We start from the raw sequence: 27,669 nt of genomic DNA, 5'->3' as shown, positions 1-27,669 counted from the left end.
GCAACCTGAATGAAATTACATTCAGGATTGATAGCAGTTACCTCTAATTCGAGACATAATGGAATCCCCCATGCCTCACCCATCTATTCGAAAAGGGACCTGCTTGTAGCCTGCAAATAGTATGCATAAAGGAAGGGAATGAATGGAAAACTGCTTTCAAGACACCCTGGGAAGGTATGAGTATCCAGTGATGCCCTTTTGACTCAACAACGTTCAAGCAGTTTTTTCAAGACTTATTGATTGATTCCATGTTTTCTGATCTTCTGGGAATAACCAAGTGGATTTATCTGCATGGTATTTTGGTCAGGTCAATGAAGTACTAATCCTTCTCTAAGAAAATCATTTGTACATTAAGCCATAAAAGTGTTTATTTCACCAAGACAAGATAGAGTTCCTGGTTTATGCCAAGAGTAATCATGAACCCTTGTAAAACACTGGCTAAGCTTGACTTTCAAGGACCTCAACACGTCTAGTAGTTTCTGAGTTTTTAAAACAAAAATTGACAGTTTATACCTAAACTAACTAACTAACTAACTCTCTGCTAACCCCCCATGCCTACTTTGTAAGGGTGACAAGTTTGTGTGGGATTTTAAAAGCCAACCATGCCTTTCAAAAGTTAAAACAAGCTTTTACTTCTGCATCCATACTTCAAGATCCTATCGGTATCAAACCATGTATTGCAGAGCCTTCAGATCTTGCCATTTTGGTAAATGCAAACACCCCTCATAACCTACCTCTCCCTCAAGATGTAACCTAGTGAATTAAGTTATGCAGTGATCAAAATGGAGCCTCGGGCAATAAAAGGAAGACGCTGTGGAGTGGCAACATCATCTCCTCTGTGAATGGCCTATATGGGTTGATGTATAAACAGATCAAAGCTATCTGCAGTTCCTTCAGTCCTTGAAATTGCAGAACACTTTTCATGTGAGGTGGGCATTCTTTTTCCCTCATTATGAATGTAATATAACTTTCATGCTAAGAACACACAACGCCTGTTTTTCTCATTGTCCACTGACAACCCTAACAAAGCTGTTATTATGGTGTTTCCAGATTGGCATTTTCTTTATGCCTTCTTACCTCCTCTGGTTAGGATTAAGGAGGAGGCCAGCAATGAAGCCCAGATCACAACCACCTACAAACTTCATGGATGGAGGTAAGGGGGTTGGGCTGGTTTTATGTGAGAATCAGCTGTGCATCACCTTGCAAGACATGCAAACTAGTTTTCTTTTTGGCTTCCATGACTCAAAGGTGTCAGGTCCTAGAGGGATACGTGACTGACAAGAACTCATCCAAAGACAATTCTGGTGGCCATAATTGTCAGCTCAAATTCAACATTACATCTCTACTTTCCCCAATGTGCACAGGCCAAAAGCCAATAGACTGAACTGGCTTGATTGCTCCACTCCATGGACGTGCCTCCTTATCCCTGCCAAACATTTGCAATTGATTTCATTGTAGGCCAACCACGTTCAATTGGAAGACATTGTTTATGGTCATTGTATGGCTGCTACAACCGACAGAACTTTTTCATCACATATAATGTTTGCATGGTCTGCCCGAGAAAGTAATATCTCCGTATGCAACTCAAATAATGTCTCGCCTCTTTACATCCTTATGCTTCAACATCATAGTGCACAGTGCTCTCAGTTCTGGCTACCACCCAAAACCTAATGGCCAGACCAAGTGCACAAACCAGACTCAGGAGCAATACTGACAATTCTGGTCCAAAGCCCTGCAATCTGATTGGATCATGCATCTTAACCAAGCTCAAATATCCTGTAACAATGCAATGCGCTTTGCTACCATCTATAGTCCTTTCTTTTGCACATATGGTTATCACCAAAAGTATTGCCTTTGTCTGCAGTCTTCTCTAATGAAGTTGCTATGCGCAATACTCTGATTTAATTAACGCAAGAAATCAATCTCTTGGCCAAATGCATTCAGTACTGCACTAAAATTACCTCGAATATCAGGCTAATAGGTTACATAGTGTTGAACCTTTCTAGCAAGTCAGGGTACTAAGCCTGGCTACCTTTTAGAAACCTACCTGTAAAGAACCTCTCTATAAAAAATTCTATCCGATTTCTGGGTCCATTCTCCATTGTTCTGTGCCTGCCTCAATGCCAAAAATGAGGCGTCTCCTCAGTCTTATTCTATGCAGATGTATGTGCATACACACATAATTGCCTCTCAAATGGTCTGGGAGTTATGTGCTCAATTGTCGCCTGGTTGATTTCTCCCAGCCTTGCCCTCACTCCTCCTCTCCTTGCTCCCTGCCCCAGCTCCCCTGTCTCCCCAGTTCTCTCTGGGCCCTTCTTACCACCAGACCTGACCTTTCTTCAGCATCCATATTCTTCCAACATTGTCCTTATTTCTCACTGCCTGGTATTTTCAGAACCCAAGTCCTAACCCTGTAGTTGTATTGTCAACTGCTTATCCCTCTTTTGAAAGAGAGTGCATCACCATCTAGCTAACACACTGATTACCTCCAAAAGATGCTGCAGTCGCCATGAAGAACCTCAGAGACACCCATACCAGTACCTTGCACTCTCTCCTGCATCACATAATGAGTGGGTGGTTCAACCGTCATGGCACAGGGAGAGAGTCTCAATGTAGCAATGACATATTACCATCTGGATGCTCTTGGGACCCTCTACCCACATCAACTACATATCCTTCCAGGCAATCTGGACCTCCATCAACTACATAATCCCACATGTCTCCGGAGACATGGGTATGTGGCGCCAGTGTGATGCTCACTCTGATAATGTAAAAGGGCAGTTTCAGTGGAGTAATCAGGGCAAAACACAGAATGAATTTGGGATAGGAGTGAATTAGAATCACGATAGAAAGCCACCTGATAATAGTTGTCATTTCTGAGAAATATAGAAGGAAAGGAATACTAGAAATGGGAAGGTAATTGCTAATTATGGAGACAAAGTAGTTTGGAAGTTCTGAGAGCAGCAAACACGGAGGTATTAAAATAAGAAATCCAGGTCTGTGGGATACAGAGAAACCTTAGTTCAGTTGAGCCTAAGGAAAAGAAGAACATGTATTGCACAGTGAGAGTGTATTCCATAGAGCAATAGGGGCAGTACAAGACAGAGTGATAGGAGGGCAGATGAGGTTAAGAGACTGGCTAGAGCGAGGGGCCTGGGAGATCGGAGAGGAGTAAGGAAGAATGGGGATGGAGCGGGTCATGATGTGGAAGGAACATGCAATAAATGTTACCTGCATGAGAGCCATTGCTGAAAACTGCATTTCAGAAATCATGACAAGGACTAGAACTCGGCGAGCATTTAATTACACACCACTAAGTAGATAGATGTGGGTTTTTTAAAGCACACATCGGGTCACGTTGGGGCAAGTGCTGTGGAGAATTTGGCAGTAGGTTTAAGTGCCTCGTTGCGTTTTAGCTGTACAAGACTTGGTATTAGCGATAATTACTGTTACAGAATGGCTTAATCTGAGGCTCATCGCCTGTAACTGCTTTACAGCCACACATGCGGGAACAGTACATCCCAGATGTGATGCAATCAGGAAACTGTGGGGGTCATTACGACCCTGGCGTTAAGGGTTTAACGGCGCCGTAAATGGTGTCGGCGCCGTTAAACCCTTAACGCCTGATTACGAGGTCACTTTGCGGGACCCGACCTTAACGGCTGGGTTTACCAGCCATTAAAGTAGGGTGCCGCAAAGTGAACTCGGTGCTAATTACAGTACCGCAATTTGCGGTAGCGTACTTAGCGCCTTCCCCAGTACCATTGAGCCCTTTGGGGTGAAAATGGGAATGGGGAAGGGCCATGTTGAAATGGGGAAATACCGCCCCGCCAACCTTGGAATGGGGCGGTATTTCCCCATTCCACCATGGCGGACTCATTACAACACCGGCACAAACCGTGTTGCTAATAGCGCCATGGTTTAGCGCCGGGGTTGTAATGAGGACCTGTATGTGTTGTGACCAAACACCAGTCAATGCATGCTCTAATACCATTTCTGGAACAGTAATCTTAGTAATGCAAGTGTACCATATAACGCTGAGCTGCAGCCTTCCAGCAAATGCAGTGCATGTCAAATCACACCCTTAAGTGCTATCCAGTCAATGGAAGCATTAAAACCAATGGGAGGTACAGTACACAACTAAACAAGCATGCTGTATGGAATTTAAATGCATATATTGTGATAATCATGCAATACAACATAATTAAGGAAACCACAAGTTACAACCCTTATAGTTCCACCTACACATATCTAACCATTGCCACACGTATGCAATGGCAGTTGAACAGGAGTACAAGTCAGAGCCAACAGGACTATACCAGGTTCTTAAATTTCCATAAGACAGTTTGTATTCTGTTCCAAGGTGGCAGGGGCGAAGGAGGGAAAGGAGAACAATATTTGGGCATCTTTAGAAGAAAGGTGATTGTGAAAGCCAAAAGGTGGGATAAGTCTTCCTGGGGCAGAAGTATAGAGGGTGAAGAGTAGAGGTTCAAGGACTTATCCTTGGAGGATGCCAACATGAAGAGGGGTGGAATCAGAGTGATGTTATCATTGGCTGATTATTGGGCAGATTAAGGATCACCTACCATCACTTCCTGTCCATCAGGTGTCTCTGGGAGCAAGGAAGAAGAGCAGAGTGCCACTTTATGGTGATTCCTGCTCATAGGAAGAGCAGGCCCTGCTAACATTATTTTCCTCAACCCCCCTCAACTACACCCTTTGGGAAAAGGTCAGCTTGAAACCTTCCCGGTCCAGTCTAGGTACCCAGAGAAACAAATGGGACACTTCCTGAGACATCCAGAGGGTGATACTCATTAATGGTGTCAGTATCATCTTGCTCATGATGTGTGTCAACCAGTGGGTCAACTAACGACTCAGCTGGGTATCATTGTTCCCCTACATCAGGTGCTTCAATTTCTAGTATGTCAAGAGTCACCATCCCCTCTGCAGGGATATTTGCTACCCCTTTGTCACTGAAGAAAAGTAGGACAGGGCATGTGTCCTCGGCTGCAGAACCGTATGCTGGCTGGGAAAGCACCTACGAAGAGCACTTTCAGATGCTTTTCCTGCTTATTAGAATACTCCTTCATGCCAGATGGTGGTTGCAGTGGAAGCAGATCAACAGGTCTTTTAGAGGTCTACTCTTTTGTAAGTACATGTAACATGCTCTCATTTGGGGGACAGCCAAGTGTGCAGCACACAGCTATGCAGTTATTGTAGAAACTCAGAGGATAGCCCCTAGGGCCTTCTGTCTACTGTCATGACAGACAATGCTTGTAAATATATGTTGCAGGAGATGTTCGGCAGATGAATATCCAGGATAAATTGTACTTTGTCTAGATTCGTTCTGTCTGTAGAGATGTGGAATGCATATTGGAATAACATATGTGCTCTCCTACCCCCAATATTGTGCTATCTTCACCTTGTCTTTAATTTCATCAGTGCTGTGATGTGTTTATTTTCCAGAGTATAATCTGAAGTTAACAGTGGGCTTGAAAAAGATGTTGGGCAACATAGATATTGGCTATGCCGCAGTAATGATGGCCTTGCAGAAGCCATCACTGTGGTCAGCCACCGGGTCAGGGATGCCATGGAGACCACAACACATGAATCCTGGAGAGAGTAGAACACTTTATGATCCTGCTGAAGCAAGTGGAAGGTGGTGTATCAACATCATTTACCACATTTTGTTCATCCATTCTCCAACAGCCAACATGGTCATTTCAAAAGGGTGTGTCAGCATTGAGGTGTGTCTGCACGCAGTTCTGTGGGAGGGGGTGGTGGACAAATAGGTGGAGGCGTTCATTGGGCACTGAATAGTGGGAGGTAGTGCTGGGAGAAGGAGTTTGAGGTGGATTGCTTACTTACAACAAACCCCTCCAATCAACCCGACTGCCCCATTAAGCACTGTTTAGTGGGATGGTCAAGTTGGTTGGAGGGGTTAGTTGAATATTTCCTAGGTGAAGGGGGTGGAAGGTAGAGAGATATATTTTGTAGGCCACCTGTGGTGTGACAAGAAAAGTGTGCAAATGAAAATTGTGTCTTCTGAGATTTTACCCAGGATCCTCATTTGTCAGTCATTGCGCCTCATTACATGTACAGTGGTGCGGCACAGAACAGCAGCATTATCACAACTTGATCACACCGCCATAGTACTACAACTTTGGTGGCAAGCAGAGGAAAAACTTCCAGAAAAATTGAGGTAATTTTGCTGCCTTACTGTCAATAATTGGCAATATCTGCAAAATTACCAACAGTGAAATTACCGCCAGCAGCAATTCTGCTGAAATCCCCATGGAGTCCTGCATAAATGGGAACTAACACCATCATACCACCATCTGGCAGTAATTCCACTGGATCGAGTGGCGAAAATGGTAATTCCATTTGGCAGTATTCCACCAGCTTTACCACCAGAATGCCACCAAGGTTTTAATGATGCCCATTGTATTTGGTGCCATCTGTGTCACCTACAAGGGAAGCGATGAGTATCAGGCAACTGATTCCTAGGGTCTGACCATCCACACAGACAATAATAGAACATTTTAGCAGCTGGAACATGTTGGAGGCGTTTCTGGTGTTATTTATGGGGTTTCTGGACTCATGGTGGGCTCTAGGATATTTGGTCAAATGTGAATTTGACAGGACCAGTATAACGGTTTGTAGAGGGGGCATATTTTTTTATTTGTCTGTTTCCCCATTATTTAAGCATTTGTGCTTTTGTTTTGTGTACTGTATGTTTCGGTAATATGATAACATACGTTTAAATAAAGATTGTTGACAAAAAGGAAATGAGTGAAGCTAGTTGTGCGCATTTGGTAGAAAAATCTATATGGCATAAAAAGTTATGATATGATTGATTTCCATTGGACATATAAAGTAGTAGTACTATTAACATTGATACTGATTGGTGACAAGCTGCCACCAAAATTGCTATACAAGACCACTTTACATTACATTGTACTGTTAATGACCCAGGGGCGGAGCAGGCTGGGCCGGTAGCAGCCTGCTAGCTGAACGAGGGCTCAGGGCCATTACCACCCAAGCCTACCATGACCCAAGTTCAGTAACACCCTTTGAGCCCCAGGACGTCCATTCTGGAGTTCTAATAAGGGTATTTGTTTAAAGGAATTGGGTGCACGCATTTTGTGCATCCCCATAACAAGATTGCCAGCGGGAGAAACATTAAAAGGTGTGAGTCCCTTTACTGTTTCCACTGCCACGCTGACACTAGAGAGAAGAGGAGAATGTCTTTTCTCCTGATGCTCATGGTAGCATGGTGTGTCTCTCCCCAGTAAAAGCCTACCAGAGAATATTTGGATCAACCTTCCCTTCCCTTACCCCGAGATTTGTTGATGAATGGCTCACTTTATAGAAATTGATGGGCTCATGATCATGAGCTGGTATACACTACCTCCCTTCCTGACCACTAGTACTACAAGATTATCAAATTCTTTGTAAGTATTAATTTAAAGATTCAGATACAGCCACATAAGCACTTTAATGCCCTTTGTTGTAAAATACCACCACACAATTATGGGCAAGAAAAGCAGTTCATATATAAAAATTCCAAATGTATTTAAAATAATAGGGGTGTGGCTTGGTGCCATAGTGAACGGTCTGGTCTGGTGAGAGCTCCCGGCCGTGACCGTGTGTTTACCAAAAATGCCCCAGTAAAATCGAGGTTCCAGCAAAGAAAAACGGCGTTCTGCAGAGCTGAGGGGCTGCTCCAGCTGTCGCCCCAATCTCTATGCCCTAGTCCGTCAGGGGACCGAGTTATGCCCGAGTTTCCCAGCAGCCCTAAAATGGCGGGCCGTTGAGCTGGGTTGTCCGGCCTCCCTCTGCTGACCGCTCGACCCGGACGGGAGGTGCAGGAGCGCTCTTGAAGGCCGGCAACGGGAAACCCTGTGGAGCCGACGGGAAGCAGAGCCAGCTAGAACCCCCCCGCGGTGGAGGGGTTCACCAGTGGGCAGCAGGAACAATATCCAACGAAGAGAGTAGCGGGTGCCCCCCTTCTACCGCCAGGACCCATCGGGCGCCCTACGCAGGCGGGGCAGCGCCGGAGGACCGAGCGCGGATCCAGCCACCAGCGGCAGGTGGAGTCCTGCCACAACGAGGGATGGCGGGGGGCTTCTCTGTCCCCTCTGCCGAACCCATCAACTTCCAACCGCCCGCTCCTGGTGGGGTGGCCCCCCGCTGAGAAGCAGAGCCAGTCCCCTTCCCCCATGGGAGACACACCATCGGGCAACAGCGACGGCTCCCTACAAACTAGAGCACAGGGCAAGCCTCACCCCCTGGGTGCCTCGTCAGGCTAGCCCATGCAAGCAGACCAACACTGAGGCCTGGGCGCGGAGTCAACCAACGGAAGCGGGAAGAGCCCGGCCACGGAGAAGTACAGTGCGGGACTCCCCCGCTACCCTCTCGATCCACCAATACCGACTCCCCTCAAGATCCACCGGCTCCTGGTGAACGCAGCCTCCCGACGGGCTCCCGTGAGGGTCCTGGGGCTGCCAGCGCAAGCCCGGGGGCCAGGGAAGTTGCGAGCGCCGAGCGGCAGTCCCTCCACGACCCGTCTTCGGTTGGGCCCGGAGCCCGGGAGGGAGGAGACTTTCAGCACCTCAGAGACTGGTTCCTGGCCTGGAGGAAGGTAGGGCGGCACCTGCCGCAGATCTCGAGCCCTTTCACAGACCAACGCCTCTGAACCCAAGCCCAGCTCTAGAGGGAGGGCGCGGTGCGCCCGAGGGGCTGTAGCTCACCCCAGAAGCGGGGTCTGTGCCTGAACTTCTTAAGGGGGCCATGTCCCCTACTCTGCACCGCAGGTCCGAGGGCCCAGCGGTCTGCCTTTCGGGAGCCCGGCGCCCCCTCCCAACCCCTGGAGAAGTGGGGCAAAACAGATATAATTTACGGCTTGGCCGCTCCCTACCAGAGGTTTAAGGATAACAGTAAAATAAGGTGACCAACCACGCCTAGCACCCCACAACAGAGCCACGAGGAGGGGCAGTGCAGCCTGAGGGCCCCCCTGGTGAATAGAACTAAAACAGCCCACGGCCGGCAGAGGGGTATCCCAGCTCCCCGCTAAAAATACAGGGAACAATGTCTAGGAACCCTAAAACTCCTAAACAACCCGACATAGCAACCCTGCTTGCTGCCACCATGGGGGACAGGACGAAGAAAGGGGAGCGCCATGACATTGCAGGAGCTCTCTTGGACCCCAATACCAAGATGCCAACCCAAGGGGTCACTAAAGCAGACCTCCAGGAGCTTCTACCTGCCATAACCAAGGAATACCAAAAAGGCACAGAAGAATTAAATGGCAAAATCTCGAATCTCGTCCCTTGACAAGAGGGTAGGGGAAGTCGAAACCAGGACAGAAGAAATAGAAACAACCCTATTCGAGCAAAACTTCGAGACTGGAGAGGGGGTGGATAGACTCGCCGCGCTGGAGGCCAGATGCAAAGCCCTTGAAAATAAGCAAGAAGAAGCGGAAAACAGGTCCAGGCGAAATAATATCCAACTGCGAGGAATCCCGAGTTCCGTCCCCGAGGAGGAACTCGACCACTACATCAACGACTTATTCCGCTTCATCCTCGCGCTTCCGGATGGAGCCCCCCTGGAACTGGACAGGGTCCACAGGGTTAGAGCTAGACAAAACACAACCTCCCCGCCAGATGTCCTAGCAAGAGTTCATTTTTACAAAGTCAAGGAAGAAATCATGAGGGAGGCTAGAAGCTCAGCCCGAATTGGCTTCAGAGGTGCCAAAATATCCCTGTACCAGGACCTGGCAGCGGCCACTCTCTGCAAAAGAAAAGCCCTCAAACCACTTACCGAATGGCTAAGGGATAGAAAAACGACCTACCAATGGGGGTTCCCTACAGCTCTAATCTTCAACTGGGAGCGCAAGCCACGACTAATCCCATCCCCTAGGGAAGCCGACCGATTTATGAACCCTGATGCCGAGGGGGATGCCCCCAGGGGGGCGGCAGAGGCCCCGGGAAGACCTCACAGAGACCCCTCCAGATCATGGACCAAGGCGACCGGCCGCCGCAGACCCCGAGGTCCACCAAGCAAAACAAAAAGGGACAACAACCTCTAAAGAAGAAGCCCCTGTCAGCCGCAGCCACAAGAGAAGGGGAGGGGCTCTGCACCGCTTCCCTCACTGATCTCCAACCCGGGGGATAGCGTAACCAAATCGGCCCAAGCCTTTCCAGTAGAAGGCCCAGCTATCCCCCGGGACCTTCAAGCCCAGTCGCCCAGGTGACCTACATGCTCACCTAAGCCTATCTAGGCCGGGGCGAGACAGTTACCCAGGGCCGGAAGCAGAGCTCAACCCCGCCAACGATAACATGCCGAACATCCTCAACCTGCATTTTACTGGCCAACAGACGAGGCACAGTTTGCCTCCACTGAAGCTGTTACACCGGTCCAGCTATTGCCCCGTTGGTTGAAGGCTGGTACGGATACCTTGTTATTGTTTGGGGGGATGGGACAGGGGAGGGGTGGCATTCCCTGAAAAGGGGGGGGCTCGGCGTAAGAAGGCGCCGAAAAACTTGGAACATTCAACCTTTAGGGAAGACCATGAACTGAACTACCCTGGGCTTAAAGGATGGGTTCGATAAACAAAACACTCACTATCACGACTTGGAACATACAGGGCCTCAACGCTCCAAGAAAACAAAAATCGTGTGAACACAGACTGGACCAATTAGCAGCTGACATTGGGCCTCATTACGACCCAGGCGGTAAGTTACCGCCTGGGCCGTGACTTTACCACCATGGCGTAAACTACGTTTACGCCATGGTGGTTGGCGGACTTACCGCCCCATTCCGACCTTGGCGGGGCGGTAAGTCCCCAATCCCCATTTACCCTTCCCCATTCCCATTTTTGCCCCATAGGGCATAATGGGAGTGGGGAAGGCGTTAATTACGCCACCGTAAATTACGGTGGCGTAATTAACTCCATGGTCCCTTAGCGCCATGGATTTTAACACCTGCTAAAAGCAGGTGTTAAAAGCGCCATGGCGCTAAGGGACCTCGTAATTGGCGGTAAGGGGTCGGCGCAGCTAACGCTGGCGTTAACCCCTTACCGCCAGGGTCGTAATGAGGCCCATTGTCTTCCTCCAGGAAACCCATCTGGTAGCAGAAGACGAAAAGCGGATTTGTTTCCGACGTTACCCTAAATGCTACTATGCCTCAGCCACACAAAAAAAGAGGAGTCGCAATAATGTTGAGCCAAGACCTGCCATTAACTCGGATTTCCGTTAAAGGAGACCCGGAGGGGAGATTCCTGCTCCTGAAAGGCCTCCTAGTTGAACTACTGATCACCCTAATAGCACTCTACAGCCCAAACAAAGACCAAGACCAATTTCTCCGCAACCTCCTCCCTATCATCACTGCCTTCTCCGCGGGCCACCTTCTAATCGGAGGAGACTTCAACCTCCCCCCAGACCCGAGTGTGGATAAGACTCTTTCAGCCTCAAGGAACGACTTCAGCAGATCCCTAGCCATGGCCGAATTCCTCCGGGAAACCGAAACAATAGACATCTGGAGACTACGCAACCAGGGAGAAAGGGACTATACCTTGTTCTCTCACTTTCACAGCGGATACTCGCAGATCAATCTCTTGTTAGCCGCAAACGCCATTGCCCCCTGGTTGGAAGAAATCCATATTGGGCACATAGCGATCTCAGATCATGCGCCGGTCACAATGACGTTGCTTCTACAGGGAGCCCCTGAACCTACCCAACTGCAATGGAAAATGCAGGACTACATCTTGACCGACGTAGCGGCCAGCTCTGACCTCGTTGAGGCAATCCAGAATTACTTCACCGAGAACACAACCCCAGACTCCTCAGCGGCTACGGTGTGGGACGCTATGATACCGGTGATCCGAGGGGTGGCAATGGACACCACAGCCAGACTCAGGTGGCAAAATTTGCTGAAGCAACGAAAGCTGGAGGAACGGCTAGTGGAACTGGAAAACAAGCTTAAACAATGCTATACGAAAACAACGAACCGAGAACTCAAAAAAGCAAAAAGAGTCCTGGAGATGCACCTAGCAGACCGGACAGCCAGAACATTAATCTACACTAAACAGTGTTACTATCTTAACAGCAGTAAAATGAACCGGCTCCTAGCACACAAACTGAAAAAGCTCCATACCAGGAACCATATCCAAGCCCTGCTCGATAAAGATGGCTCCCTACATCACCTGGACCAGAAAAGCTTGAGATAGTGGTTCAACACCATGAGGAAATCATGGCAGGACCCTCTCTCCAAGCCACGCCATTGCTCAATTCTTAGCCCCCATCGCAAAGACACAGCCGCCCCCCCTATTGTCTGACTTGAAGGGCCCTATCTCTGCAGAGGAAGTCAGTGAAACAATCCGTCACCTGAAGAATACCACGCCCGGGCCAGACGGGCTGACCTCAAAATTCTATAAGAAGTTTGCCCACCTGCTAGCACCCCATCTGGCAAGCCTATACAACTCGTTCCTCTCTACCGGCTCCACTACGGCATCCATGAATGAATCCATAACGGTGCTAATCCCAAAACCTGGGAAAGACCGAACGCAATGCGCATCATATAGGCCCATAACTCTCCTAAACAACGACGCAAAGATATTCGCCAAAATACTGGCGAACAGGCTGGCTCCGCTCCTCCCAGAGATCATCCACCCGGACCAAGCAGGCTTCATTCCAGGGCGGGGCACTCAGGATAATATCCGCAGAACCATCAACATTATAGACTCAGCAAACAGAATGGGCTCGGGGATGACAGTTCTCTCCCTGGATGCGCATGAGGCATTCGATATGCTGGACAGGGGGTATGTTAAGGAAACCCTATGACATTTTGGCTTTGGGCCAAACTTCGTAAAGTGGGTCCTGGCCATCTACCAAAGCCCCCACACGAGACTACGCCTAAATGGGGCTAAATCCGGCAAAATCAGAATCTCCAGAGGCAGGAGACAGGGTTGCCCTCTCTCCCCCCTCATCTTCGCCCTGTCAATGGAGCCATTCGCGGACAGGATCCAACGGAACCCATCGATACATGGACTCACCGTTAAAGGGGTATCCTATAAAAAAGCGCTATACACGGATGATGTGCTGCGTACGCTCACGCGAATGGCAGAACCCTTAAGAACTCTATGGCAAACCCTCGAGGAATTCCAAGCAGCCTCAGGGTTCACAGTAAACCTCCACAAATCCGCGGCGATGGGCATCAATATCCCAAAGAAGCTTAAGACCACACTGGAAGCAGAGCTTCAGATCCCCTGGGCAAAAAGCAGCATCAGCTACTTAGGAGTCCAGCTACCCAACAAAACTGAGAAGCTGTACAACGCAAACTTCCCGGCACTCTTCAGAGAACTGAAAAAAGACATCATACGCTGGAGAAACCAAGAAATCTCATGGTTCGGCTGGATCACAGCGATAAAAATGAATCTGATCCCTCGGCTGCTGTACTTTGCACAGGCTCTTCCAGTGGCGAGCCGGGAAAAGGCTCTACTTAAGTTGCAAAGGGAAATACTGAACCTCGTCTGGGAAGGAAAGAAATCGAGGATCCCGAAATGCATCATGCTCCGGAGTGCTGCACTGGGAGGCCTGGGAGTCCCAGACGTAGCGAGGTACTGTTTGGCAGCTCAGCTAGCCCCAGCATTCGCCTGGAAGCTTCAAGCCAACCGCCCCGGTGGCTTCAGCTGGAAGAAGACTGGAGCAAAATCCCAATCAAAGGGCTGCCCCACCACAAAGAACTCAAGAGGACTCAAGATGAGGGCCTGATGCCAGCAACAAGGAATACAGTGGCTAGCTGGAGAAAGGCAGCCCGTCGATGGAAATACAATCGGACCCCTCACACCAATTTGGGACAAGCCAGACTTCTCCCCGGGAATCACACCAAACCAGTTCACGGAATGGAGAGCCGGGGGCCTGGAGACCTTGGCAAACTTCTTCGAGGATGGCCGTCCACTAAACTTTGTCTCAGTTGTGTGTAGCGAAACCTTTCCGTTTCCAGGATCTTGAATTTAGCTTTGCAAAGCTAAATTCAAGATCCCGGAAACGGAAAGGTTTCGCTACACACAACTGAGACACTGGATGTCGAACGAACAGGTCAGGAAGCACGGCAGCAGAGAGCTAACGGCACTAGAGCATACCCTATCAGCTAGCCCCCCACGAGGGAAAATCTCGACGCTGTACAAAATGCTGGATAGATCTGATCCCTCTGCAAAAGAGCCATATATGCTAAAATGGGAAGACGATATTGGTAGACCGATTGAACCCGAGGAATGGCAACACATCTGGTCCCGGGCCCAAAAAAGCTCAAAATGCGTGACAAACAAAGAAAGTGCGTTTAAAGTTTGTTATAGATGGTACCGCACCCCCGAAATCCTAAACAAATGCAATGCAGCCATTCCTGCTCAGTGCTGGAGGGGATGTTTGGACCGGGGAACCTTGTTCCACCTCTTTTGGACCTGCCCGAAAGCCACCCAATTCTGGAAGAAGGTCCTGGACCAGATCAAAGGAATTACTGGGCTGGCCATCCCATGGGACCCAGGAATTGTATTGTTGGGGGCGACTGGAGACGGCCAATTCCCCTTAACAGGTGTTCTGGCGGACTTCTGCTCCCATCTCCTCACAGCTGCTAAAATCTCCATCGCCAGACTTTGGAAAAACCCAGGACTGAAAAGAACGAAACGGAATAAAGGATCGAAATAGGGGAAGGCCCTGGTATGTTGCCAAGTTGCTAAAAGCTAAACAGACTAGAGATATTAACCTAGCAAAATCTCAACTGAAGGAGCCCATCCCACACCCAGCTACAAAGAAATACCAAAACTTTGATGCTATGCCAACGCCGAATTAAGCAGTCTTCCACTCCCAAGTTCCACTTAGCTCCTTCTTACCCCCCCTTCTTTCACCCCCTCTAGTTGTTACCCGGGACTCTATTCTCGATGAAATCTCATGATTTATGATGACCCAGTTATGTTCAGTGATGTTTTCTTTTTGTTGCTTTTTCTTCTCTTTTAAACGCTTTAACAAGTGAGAAACGTATGTAACATTAAAAGCTATGCATTACTTGTCAAGCCAAAATAACAATAAAAACAATGTTGGAAAAAAAATAATAATAAAGAAATCCCAGCTAAGGTGGTCTCCAGCTTTACACCATGGAGATCACCACCGTGTTATAGGCTCAATTACAATTTGTCATTTAAACAAATGTTACCTGCCTGTACGAATCTCGCTACTGGCTTTCAATAGAGCATTTAAAACAACTTCATATAAATATATATAAATGTATTCCAAAGAAAACTAGACATTCTAAATATTCTTATTGCTTCTATGGTTCTATCTAAACAAGACAAAATATGTCAATGATAACATTGCTGCTTTTAGGCCATTGTGTTCAAATATTTTAACCTCTTCAAAACATTTAATTTTCTCCTTTATTAAAACAGTATTGTATTGGAGAAAAGTTACCTGAACATATAATATTTATCAACCCATGTACATTAAACTTGGCTCCACTGTACAAGTGTGAGGTTTTCACATGGACTATGCACATATCATTTCAACGTAGACAATAGCCCTCTTAAATATGAATCTCACAGGTTTGAATTCAGAAATCATTATTGTTACACTCCAATGTGAAGACATTGGCGTGCAGTATTATCAGAATATGTATGTGCAGGTTTCACTGAAAGCCTGTGTGTGTGACTTTCACCAAAGCAGAGTCTGCTAATTTCAATCTGTATGCGTGTGTGTGACTTTGAATACACCTCCGTGTGTGCAGCTTTCAATCTATTCCTATTGAGATTTCCCTCAGCCCAAAAAGTTTGGACAGGAGAGGTAGTCTTCACCAGTAACATGTACAATGTTAAAATATATTTCTCTTGTCACATTATGCATTAATCTGGTTATGCATTCAAAGATAAAGAATTACAAGGGTTTAAAACATGGCACTAGTGTCTAAGAAGAGGACGAGTTCTCTGTGCTAATTTCAGTTTTTCACCAACACATACATTATGGTAGACTTTTTGCATGATATCACAACAGGTGATAGTGGGCTGACTACACTATGTTCAATTCTATGCCAACATGAGACTAGGATTCAATTCAGTGGTACTTATGTTTACAAAAAACAGTCTGCATTAATGTGCACCAGATTTCCATTCATTTTTAAATCTCACCTTACACTGTCATCAGGGTCCTTTTTGCTGACTGCCTGGAAAGTGAGTTTCTCCTATGTCTACATGGCTCCTTTCCTCAGCCAGGCTGGACGCCAATTATCACAGCTCTGCTCCCTCCATCCAGTTGTCTCCAAAATCATAAATGTCCATCTACCAGTATTCCATAATATTAAACCAGCTTCTATGAGGATGCTTGTTATATGCCGATGAACTCCTCCCAGAGCTTGTGATAGATGTGTGGTTTCTACCAGTCTCATGACACAGATGGGAGGAGCAAATCCACTTGTACTGTGATACAATGTATTCCTTTTGTATATATAACTTTGGAATTAAATATGGGAGCTTGATAACATATAGATCACTTTAATATAAATATGAGTGTGCAAGATTGAAGATGCACCCCATTGCTGTTCATCAAACATTTTGTGTTTTTCCCATTTTGTGCCTAATCTTTACCTGACACTATGTAAATTGTTGCATGGTTTGATAGATATAATGTATAGCTACACAATGCAATTTGTTTTTGTGTTGATTGGACCTTGTATCACAGAGACATCTTTTTCCAAAGGATTAGTTTTGATCAAAATTACACAGAAAGTACTTTTCTCCCACTTCAACATGAAAGGTATGCTGACTTTGGCAACAAGGTGACACTGTTGATATATGGAAAATGGGTTATTTTCCATCTTCATGACATAGAAAGCACAAAGGTCTGTTGATTTCAATGCATTATTCACTTGGTTTGTCTGTGACTCGGGCCTGGAGAGACCAGTGTAAGCAGGCCTGGCTGAACATGTGATTCTAACTCATGTCCTGTGATATTGCATTCCTATCCTAGGGTTTCTAGTTTGAGGTGAAGTCTCAAACAGTTCCAGGTTCCCCTAAAGCTGTAACAGAAGAGTAATTATTTTCCAACTTTTAAAAGCACAATATGATTTCGAGGGAAATGCATGCACTGAAGACTAAAATTGGACTTTTAAATGCTGCTTTTTCTGCGTGACCTTTTACATAATTGTATTAGTTAAAATGAAACATATGATCAGTAATAACACATGACATATTTGTAACACATCTGGATTTTTATTGAGGTTTTACACTCTAAGAATGTGTCCTTAGCGCCACTGAATTATTTTGGGATGCAAATACACTCCAAAGTTCTGGGCTTTCTGCCTCATCACGAGTTTGGCGGTATCCCTTAAATGCGGCAGTAATGCTATTACCGCTCATCATGGAATGTCCTGTAGGTGGTGTTCTGTGTGATCGCCATCCCCCACTGGGTGACTTGTGACGTCACCAGTGCCAACCTCCGAAGCAAAGAAGTCGGAGCTCTCCGCATCCAACGGTCACTGCTAGTCGATTCTGCTCTCCAACTGCTACAATAACTGCGATGAGTGGCAGCTACTCTTGCTGCTTACCATGCGCTCACGTCCACCTCCAAAAGCTCTCCAGACACTGTTTTAGTGGCACAAAACATGTCTCTATGCACGCCATGTTTACATACCCACAGTGTCCCAGAACATGGAAAGAATGTTCCTGGCCATCTCTCGCGTAACCAGTAAACAATCTGTTCATGACTTACATGTGCTAGCCTGCTAAAGTACTACACTGCAGACTGGGACTTGCCCAGGATCTTTCAGTCCTACTCTGTCCTGCTTCCCTATGCAGGTTCTCCATCACCATTGCATGCAGCATTGGTCTCTCTCCATGCTGGCAGGATCTCTCTCTCTCTCTCTCGACCCGGGCGGTAAGGGATTACCGGTAACGGTAAGGGCACTGGTGCCGGTAATCCCTTACTGCCCTATTCTCAGGTCCCTTTGCGGGTCCTCCCTTAACGCCTGGTTTTACCAGGCATTAAGGACAGGACCCGCAAAGGGACTTTGGAGGTAATAACGGTACCGCAATTTGCGGTACCGTTATTACCGCCTTCCCCATTCCCATTGAGCCCTATGGGGCAAAAATGGGAATGGGGAAGGGCCATGGTGAATGGGGAATTACCGCCCCCGCCAACCTCGGAATGGGGCGGTAATTGCTCCATTCAACATGGCGGAATCGATATGATTCCAGCAGCAACCATGGCGCTAATAGCGCCATGGTTACCACCTGGGTCGTAATGAGGCCCATTTTACCAAGCTCATCAATGGATGATTGTATCACAAATACCATTTCTATCTGAATAGTGGCAAGTGAAAGAAACATTCTAAATGGTTTTGGCATTAGGGCAATGAAAAAGGGAATCAATGAAAAAAATGTATTTGTAAATTCTTGCGCATATGCAGAGTTGTGGTATTTCTGAAAGTCTGTATTTTATGTTTTGGCCTCTTGAAGATCATAGGGCATTGGTCATTGACCATAAACTGTGGAAAAAAACATTATTCCGTGCTTTACTAGATAGCTAGCATGTTTTCTTTAACTTGAAATGGCCATCAATTTGATGGATGGGTTTTTCTTCCATTATACCGACCATGACATAATTTTACATGCATGTATGGCCCTCATTACAAGGTTGGCGCAAAGGGATACCGGGCACCAGTAATGACACTGGTGCCGGTAATCCCTTTGTGCCCTACTACATGGTCCCTTTGCGGCTCTGGTGAATGGGGAATTACCGGTCCCGCCGACCTCGGACTGGACCGGTAATTACTCCCTTCACCAGACCGGAGTCGGACCGATTTTGGAGGCAGCCATGGCGCTAATAGCTCCATGGCTACCTCCAAACTCGGAATGAGGCCCATTAACTCTAACTTAAGGTTTTTAAGCCAAAGATCATTGTGAACTCTACTGAGCCATCTGAATAAAGCAGCCCAAAATCCACTTAGAAAGATCCTTATCATTTACTTGTATCAAGTTTCCACTGTCAAATGTAGTATTTGTGTGTCATATCTCATTTCAAATGCAGATCAGATGTCTTTTTTATACATCCTAGTGTCCATTTGCTTAATTTACAGAAAGAAGGTTGACAGTTTAATGGTTCCTTTATACATTAGCCTCTCAAGACACTTAAACCAAAGAATTGTAGTATCAATGTTTATTAGAGTTTCAAAATAAACACAAACATTGCATTTGTCCTTTGAATTACACGTACATATTCCCACATAGTAATGTACTATTTGTAACAGGGTCATGGACTTGACCCTCTAAGGGGGAACAGGGATGTCTCCTGCCCTGGGGTAGGTAGGCAGCCTACCAGGGCATAATACAGAGCCATTCCTGCCCTAGAAATGGGGGAGCGAGTCGGTGGGTCCCATTCCCTGAACCCCCTATGTGAGAATATGCCTTGGCATTGATACTATTTTCAATCACACAATGCCTCCTGACACATTTCTGGCCATAAATATGTATGTGTCTTTTTAGAACTCCAAGGACCAGAATTCGTAGCAGCCATGCAAGTGCACAGTCTGTGAACTGATGGCTTGCACTTAACCTGGGAAGCACCTGCACATACTAGCCTCTCACTACATGAAGAGCATCAGCCACATCTAAAGCAGACCCGCAGCACGCCACAAGACCACCATTCACTGGCGCCAGAGACTCGTAGAAATTCTGCAACTGGAAATGGGGCAGGGATAAAAGAGGTTTTTAACGTGACGAGCCACCCCTGGGGGAAAGACCAGATGAAGATTGAGCAGCAGAGTCAAGTGAAGATCTGAACCAATCAAGGGAAGAGGGTAGGACAGGAACAGGAAAAGTCAGGTATAAAAGGCCTACAGAGGTACAACAAGAATCCTAACCCACGACTGCATACTCAACCCGAGAAGATGGCGTAATGAGGCTCAAGCCTCGGTATCCAAAAATGACAGCTGATGGATAAAATCTATCAGCAAGAAGAAGAAGACGAGAGAGCAAGGTGAAAGTTCTTCAGGTGATATCAGCCAGTGTGTGGAGGGCCACAAGACCAACAGGACAGAAAGTGAAGAGAAGTGCCAAGGAAATGTTGGTGCTGCTGGTACTTACTAAAGGTGAGTTGTTGATTGTTAGAGAGTGTGGTCCAAAGTTACGAAGAGCGAAGCTGTAGGTGGAAGAGCAGTTCTGAGAGTGAATTTAGTAGTGACTGGCAGAGAGGGGTGTATGAATTAGAGACTGAGAGGAGAGAGGAAAGGGTAGAAGAGAAGAGAGTGAGGGGGAAGAGGGAAAGAGGTAGGGGGAGATATGAGAGGCGAGGTGAGAGGAGAGACGAGGAGAGGTGAAGTACAGGGGAGAGGAAAACAGATAGAGGAGAAGCGCAATGGCAGGAAGGGACAGAAGGAAGGAAGGTGAATAGGACTAGAGGAGGAGTCAGAGTCAGGAGTAGGACGAGCAATGGGAGGAACAAAAAGGACTACATGTGAGATAAAAAATGTACGTTGCAGCTGTTGAAAATCACATTGCAAAGATTCCTAGAGTAAGGAGTCCTTACAAAGTCCCAGAGTAAGTGATTCTGAGAGGGCCACAGCCTTTTCGGCCCTTATCAAATGGTAGAATGCGTTTTAGACTGTAGGGGTTGCCTGTCATTAGTCTTCAATATCTATTTTGGGGTTTGGCAAACCTGGCCGAAGGTGCAGAGAGCCCACACGAGGTCTAGAGCGAAAGGGACACACCTTAATTTGGCCACTCCCATGTCGGTGGAAAGTCTGAGGAATCCATACTTTTGCCTTGAGAAAATAAATACCCTTGAATCATCCTTTGGTGTCTGGAAAATTTGTGAAGTTGTCTGTGACATGTTTAATTTATATGTTCTGAAAGTACTGCTTGCTTTCCTTATTTATATTATTCTATTTATGACAGTACTTTGGGATTTAAAATGCTACTGGCTTTAATTTATGTGCTAAAAAATTGAAATGGTTCAACATGTGCATTCTTTTTTTAAGTAAAATCGCAAAACATGTAAATAGCCAACATGTAGTGTGGAGTAGCAGCACCTTGCATCATCCTGCCAGTCTATCTCGCTGCTACCACTTGTCCATCCTAATCTTTCTATCCTATCCTGAAAACATTTTGTAACTTCTGTTTCACCTCCCACCTTTTCAACCTTTGAACCCTGTAGGGCGGTCCGAGAGCCGCTGGTTTGAGCCAGCGCTGAATATAAATCTGAATGAATAAAACATGCTGGTCTGATAGCACAGCGAGTAGAGCGCTCACTTTGACATTTGTGCAGAACCTGCTGACACAGGTTCAAATCTCAGCCTTTCATCCTTCTGAGGTTGACAAATGAGCACCACACACCGTGGGTAATAATAGGCAGCGCTCAGAGTCCCGAGGGTTTGTAGGCCTATATAAATGCAACATTAGTATTATTATAAATGAAACAGTCAAACTCGTATATGCTTTGTTCCTCTTCAAGAGGTCATGAGTTGAACCCAGATGTCATGAGCTGAACCCAGATGTCATGAGTTGAACCCTTGCTGTATGCTTGACAGCACCTTTGCATCTAGGGGGGAAGACAAGAGGATCCCTTTGCAAACTGTAGTGAAAAGGGGGAGCATTCAACAACACAAAACAGATCAGATCTTGAATAAAACATGGGACCCGACAGGGACTAACCTGGAGTTATTTCCTTATGTTGGATCTGGGACTTGAAACCTTGAGAGGGGTCACTGGGGGCCTAATTGACCATTCGAGTGGAACGCTCAGGCATTCTGCTCTTAGTCTGTAACATGGAGCGATTCTTCACGTCATAGTTCTGAATCCTACAGGGCTGACTAATCTCTTTATTCTTCTGTGGATGATGAGCTTTCATTTGCATAATAGCAACAGCCATTATGACACTTAGGGCCTCATCACAAGTTTGGTGGTAACCCTTAAATGCGGCAGTAGCGCTATTACCGCCGCATTTAAGGGTCCGCCAGATCATGATCTTGGCGGATTTCCCCCCGCTCTGAGCTGGGGGGAAATCTGCAGCAAATTTGTCGATTTATGGCACGTTTACCGCCGGCGGGAAATCCGCCGCTGGTAATAGTGTGAATTTTCCCCATGAGGAATTCCCAAATGGGCCCAATGGGGAATGGGCAATAACCATTTGGCGGTAGGGCTATTAGCGCTGGTGCTAATAGCGCCGGCGTTACCACCCAACTCGTGATGAGGCCCTTAGAAGTGAAGTAGATTGAAGCAGTATAGAATAACCTCATATCCTTCATTGTGTGTCCTATCATAGGCCTTGGTGGCTCAGGAGCCTGTAAAAGGTTGTCTGTGTAGCTCCCACCATCCTCCAGTCAGCTTATTAGGGGCTTTTAGAGACTGCCCTATACCCCTGTGTTTCCAGAAATGTACACATCTATTTCCAGAATTGCCACCACTTTCATGAATGATTATTATTTAGAATCGGGGACTATCCCACCGATGCCCCCCCCCTGACCCCTGACAATAAACCTTTTCATTAGGACCAGAAGAGTGAATGAGGGATGAGTGCATCAAAGGTAGGAAGGGGTTGTGGAGCTAATAAGAACGGGCCACTATCTACAGAGGAAAAACTCAGATGATATGAAAGGGGCACTGAAAATGTGCTAGGTAAGGGGCATTGAAAAAATACAAATTATCCGGTAATGGTGGTGGGGTCATAGGGATAATGAATCTGGATCCGCGGAGCAGGCTTTGGTGCAAGCTTCAGTGATGGAGTGGCAGTGCAGGGGGGCATTGCAGGAAGCATGCCATGAAGTGCTTCTCTGCATCGAGGTAACCACCGGAGCTTGCTCCTTACCATCATGGCTGCTCAAGCACTGTGCTTACAGCCGCTGCAAGTAGAAAGAGGAGTATTGAAGTTGCACTGCCTCATGTTTGCTGTAATGGTTTTACAGGAAAGTGAATGAGGCAAGGCCATTTTAAGCACTTTTGGGGCCGGGGACTCGGACATGCTTGTGGCCCTCCTCCACCAAACCAAATGAATTAATGGATCCAGAATATTGATCACACACCCCCTCATCGCGATCACAACTTGTAGCTTGATATGCTGCCTTGCAGCAATCAAAATAAGCATGAGTACTCCCTTTCAGTGCCCTTACCCTCTTCATTCTTGCTGTAATAAGAATGATAAACAAGTAGCATTTGAAGGGCAACAGTTGCAGTCCACTACAAGGGTCCTTGTGTTCTAGCGTAGGCCCAGGACACGTTTAATCAATAGCAGCCACAGGAAGGTACACTGGCCATAGTGTAAACGCAGGACACAGATCGTATGAAACAGGGGCACATAATCCAGAATAGACAGCTGTCTCAGAGAATGCATACACGCTCAAGCAATGATACAGGAGACCAATTGGAAGCAAGGAGAATGCTACACGTATCCTAGCATAGATAGTGGATGATGTTTAGAAGCTACCAGGGGCAGATTACAGAAGCTTTGCTCCACTGATAGTGAAATGTTGCATGGTATTAGCACTAGGGCACAGTTTGCCCTATTTCTATAACACAGGGACATATTAGAAAACCATTGCACTGTGTCAAGCACAGTTTGACGTGTTATAAGCACCAAGGCAAACATTGCCTGTGTGCAAAAAAGATGCATTTTTACTGCATTTATGTGGTAGGGCACAGTCTGCCCTAGTGACTAATACAGTCAAGTAATAGCACTAGGTTAAACTTTGACCTGGTGTAAAAATGCATCAAAAATATATATTTTTTGTGCTACAGTAATTCTTTCCCTGTCATCTTGGCACGCAATACATGGTAAGGTGCAATGGCAGAGCACAAGATCTCAGCATACTTCAATTTAGCCCAAAATAATACAGAATTCATTTTTGAGGAAAAAGTGAATCAGGTTTGAATTTGTATACGAGGCTTTTTTTAATCTTACTGAATGACGACTCTGTGATGATAGAGAGACTCGGCAGCAACATTGCATATTTATGGTGAAGACATCTAGATGAATGCTCAAACAGGTATTTTGATTGGCCCCCCTTAAGGTCCATCCTGGAAGTGCTCCTGTTTATCAAGATCTTACCAGCAAAACTAACACTCTACTGCCAAACTCCCTGGACAACCACTCTACATTAGGAGGCAAAGACAGTAACTTGGGAGTCATGTTCAACTGCTCGCTTCACCTCCCACAAGTGAATTTTGTGACAATGAACACTTACCCCATAAAACTTCGATTCACCCACAAACTCCTCTCCCTAACTTACAAGTGTCGTTATAATGAGGCTCCTCAATACCTTGCAGTTTGCCTCCAGGTTTCTCATTCTACTCGCAATCTACAGTCTCAAGACCCACATAAGTTTGTGCAACCAAGGTTTAAGCTCGTTAGATTTCGTGGCACCATCTTTGATAGCCAGGCTCCTCAGCCTGGAACGAGTTACCCCCGATTTGAGATCTGCAAATACCGTTAAAGAATGTATGGAAATGACCAAGTCCCACCTATTCAACCTCATACCAGGCTGAAAACTCTGTTACTTGAGCCCCCTCTTTTCTCCTGACAACCTCCCTTCTATGTATCGTCAGTCACGTCTCTGTTTTTTGTGCACCCTGAGGCTCATGGGCAAGTGGCACATTATAAAAATCTAAATAAATTAATAAATAAGATTAAGTACTTTCAATGTCGCATACTCATCGCAATAGTTCCAATGCAAGAACTAAAAAAAAAGGGGGGTAGTCTACTATCTGATGCTATTTTTCCCTACTATGGCTACAATATGTACACAAACATCGCAGACACCATAGAAATAACTGGTTCAAAAGAAAGTAACTAAATTACTCCTACGCCTGAAACGAACACAATAACTAACAGCAGCACACACATCATTACACTGGGCCTCATTAGGACCCAGGCGGTAAGGGGTTTACGGCGGCGTAAACAGCGCCGACCCTTACCGCCTGATTCCGAGGTCCCTTAGCGCCATGGAGGTTTTAACACCTGCTTTTAGCAGGTGTTAAAATCCATGGCGCTAAGGGACCTTGTTGTTAATTACGCCACCGTAATTTACGGTGGCGTAATTAATGCCTTCCCCACTCCCATTATGCCCTATGGGGCAAAAATGGGAATGGGGAAGGGTAAATGGGTTAATGGGGACTTACCGCCAAAGGAAATTCTTCAGACTAAATGGTCCATAATCTGAAATACAAATCCAAGGCTCAATCTGACAACCATCTATTGAGTCAAGTCTACACCAGTGACATTGAACCACAAATGTCTCAGGGTACATGGAATACAACCATGCACCAAGCCTGCAAAAGACAACTGGAGATTTTGAAAGTAGCTGTAAACTGTCTCCTTCCAGTAATCCTACATGGAACTTCAGAGTGTAACTGCAAAATAACGTATGTGTTGCCTATCTGTACATACTATCTTTCACTAAACTATTTATTTGGATATTTTGTACGTGGCGGACCAGGCACGAGCGCTGAACAATAAATAAGAACTGAAAAAAAGAGGAACACAATAGTGTTATGTAGTACATGTTAAACAGCTAAGAGAAATTAGGAATAACAGCAATCACAAGATTGAGCGTAGGTAGTTAAAAGATTATTGGCTTGAATCCGGAAAAGGGGGGGCATTAACTCTACAGGTAAGTAAATAATAAATAATACCAAAGTTTATTATCAGTTGGTTTAGGTCATTCTTGTCCAATCATTAACAACAGGTGAAATTGGGGGAGTTTATTTCAGATCTAATTAGACTGAACTGTGGTGTTCCACAGGGGTCATCCCTCTCACCGTTGTTGTTCTTCTTAAACATTCCGCCCCTCCTGGAGATCTTCAGACGGTATGGGTTAAATTTTCATTCCTACATGGATGATACCCAAATCTTCATTAGGGTGGCTAAGTTTGCTGAAGCTTTTAGCAAATTGAGACAGTGCTTGGATGAAGTAAGTAGCTGGATGTGCAAAAATCAAATCCAACTTAACGCATCTAAGACGGAACTCATTTTGTTCGGTCCTAGATATCTGCGGATTGCAGCTAAGGAACGGTCTATGCTTACGATTTTGGGAAAAAGTTAAAAATTTGTTTCGAGAGTGAAGAACTTGGGATGTGTTTGGCAAGATGACCTGGGCAGCGATGGTCAAGTGGAAGCTAAGGTTCAGGCAGTTCATTTTGTCCTGAGACTCCTACGCCAAGCCCTCCCCTATATTCCTGATGAAGACAGTGCAGCGGTGGTCGGTGCTCTGACCGGTGCTCACTTGGACTATTGTAATAGCCAGCTACTGGGTATTCCAAGTAAACAGATCTATAGACTCCAAAAATCACAAAACGTGGCAGCCAGGTGGATTTTTAAGTTGGGCAGAACTGCTCACGTATCATCATTCCGCCGTGATCTGCATTGGTTGCTGATAGAGGATCGCATAAGATTTAAGGCAGCCTGGTTTTTAAATGTGAAAATGGCACTGCTCCTCAATATTTGAGAGATCTAATCCACCCATATTGCCCTGCTAGACAGCTGCGCTCTAGTGACTTTCATCTTCTGTCTGTTCCCCATTCAGGTCATAAGACCCGGGGAGACAGAAGATTTTCAGTATTTGGTCCAAAACTATGGAATTCTTTACCATTGGAGTTGAGAACTCTCACGTCTCTTTATCAATTCCGCAGAGCATTGAAAACATTTCTATTCAGATAAGCCCCCTACTTTCTTTGCTGTCTCGTATTTTGGTCTAGCTATGTTTCTGCTGTTTAATGTCTCATCTGCGCCATTGTACGATTTGGTCCGTTCTGTGCGCACTATAAATTCAAAAATACAAATATGAATACAAAATACAAGTTTAAAGATACAGAGTGGTAGGAACATGTCATTTGTATTTGTCAGCGCAATGGTATTGGGGACTAGCAAAGATAAGGAAGATAAGGCAAGCAAGTCAGTGGAGGCAGAGGTCATAGAGGTCAAGAGGAATACATTTGATTAGACAATCTGCAGCTTGGCAATATTCATTCTAGAAATACTATCACCTCCAATTGTAACATAAAAAGAACATGCTTTTCATCCATTTCCACCGTCAATGTGAAGGTGGAAATGAATTATGTACATTAGTGGCTCAGACCACTAGTGTACATTTTCTTATGCCGAAAAAGGCCACTTCTATGCATTACATGTGTAAGGTGGTGAGAGGGGCATGAGAGATGCCCAACCTTTCACCCCCTTACTATGCCCCTTTCTAAAAGCTTTTTTCACTGTATTGTAAGCAAGCACCTGCAATTCCCCACTCTACAGTAAAAAACAAAAAAGGGTTTAAAAGAATTGGCGCCAATGCAGGTTTTTGTCAGAAAGCCTACCTAAACTACTGCTGCTGGTATTTCCCTGGAGTACTGCCAGCAGTATTTGTTCAAACCCTGATTTAGGGGCAAAATACTGTTTGTGGCATTTGCCAAATACTGCTGATTTTACCATTACCACCCAACCTGAAAGACTCCCTAAGGTTTTCATTTTATTTTTTTGTCCAGACCACAATCTGACCAACAAAAGACAGATACAAATCAACCATATATTCTCATACACAGATACATAGTAACCAAAACACATATATGTCCTTCCACATATACTTTACCCTGTCACAAATACACCCAAACACAGCTCCATAGTCCCAGAAGTTAAATATCAACACACA

General features: G+C 46.0%; 1 protein-coding gene across 1 annotated transcript in view; it reads right to left on the bottom strand.

Annotated features, from left to right (window-relative positions):
* The window catches only part of LOC138481164 (rho GTPase-activating protein 6-like), a 2,140,333-nt gene that overhangs the window by 1,476,223 nt on the left and 636,441 nt on the right, over nt 1–27,669 (bottom strand). The window lies entirely within an intron of this gene.

Source organism: Ambystoma mexicanum, chromosome 5p (genome assembly GCF_040938575.1).
Source record: "Ambystoma mexicanum isolate Mex_15411 chromosome 5p, UKY_AmexF1_1, whole genome shotgun sequence".
Lineage (NCBI taxonomy): Eukaryota > Metazoa > Chordata > Amphibia > Caudata > Ambystomatidae > Ambystoma > Ambystoma mexicanum.
Note: the sequence above shows the minus strand (reverse complement) of the source record. Positions and strands in the feature narration are given on the sequence as shown.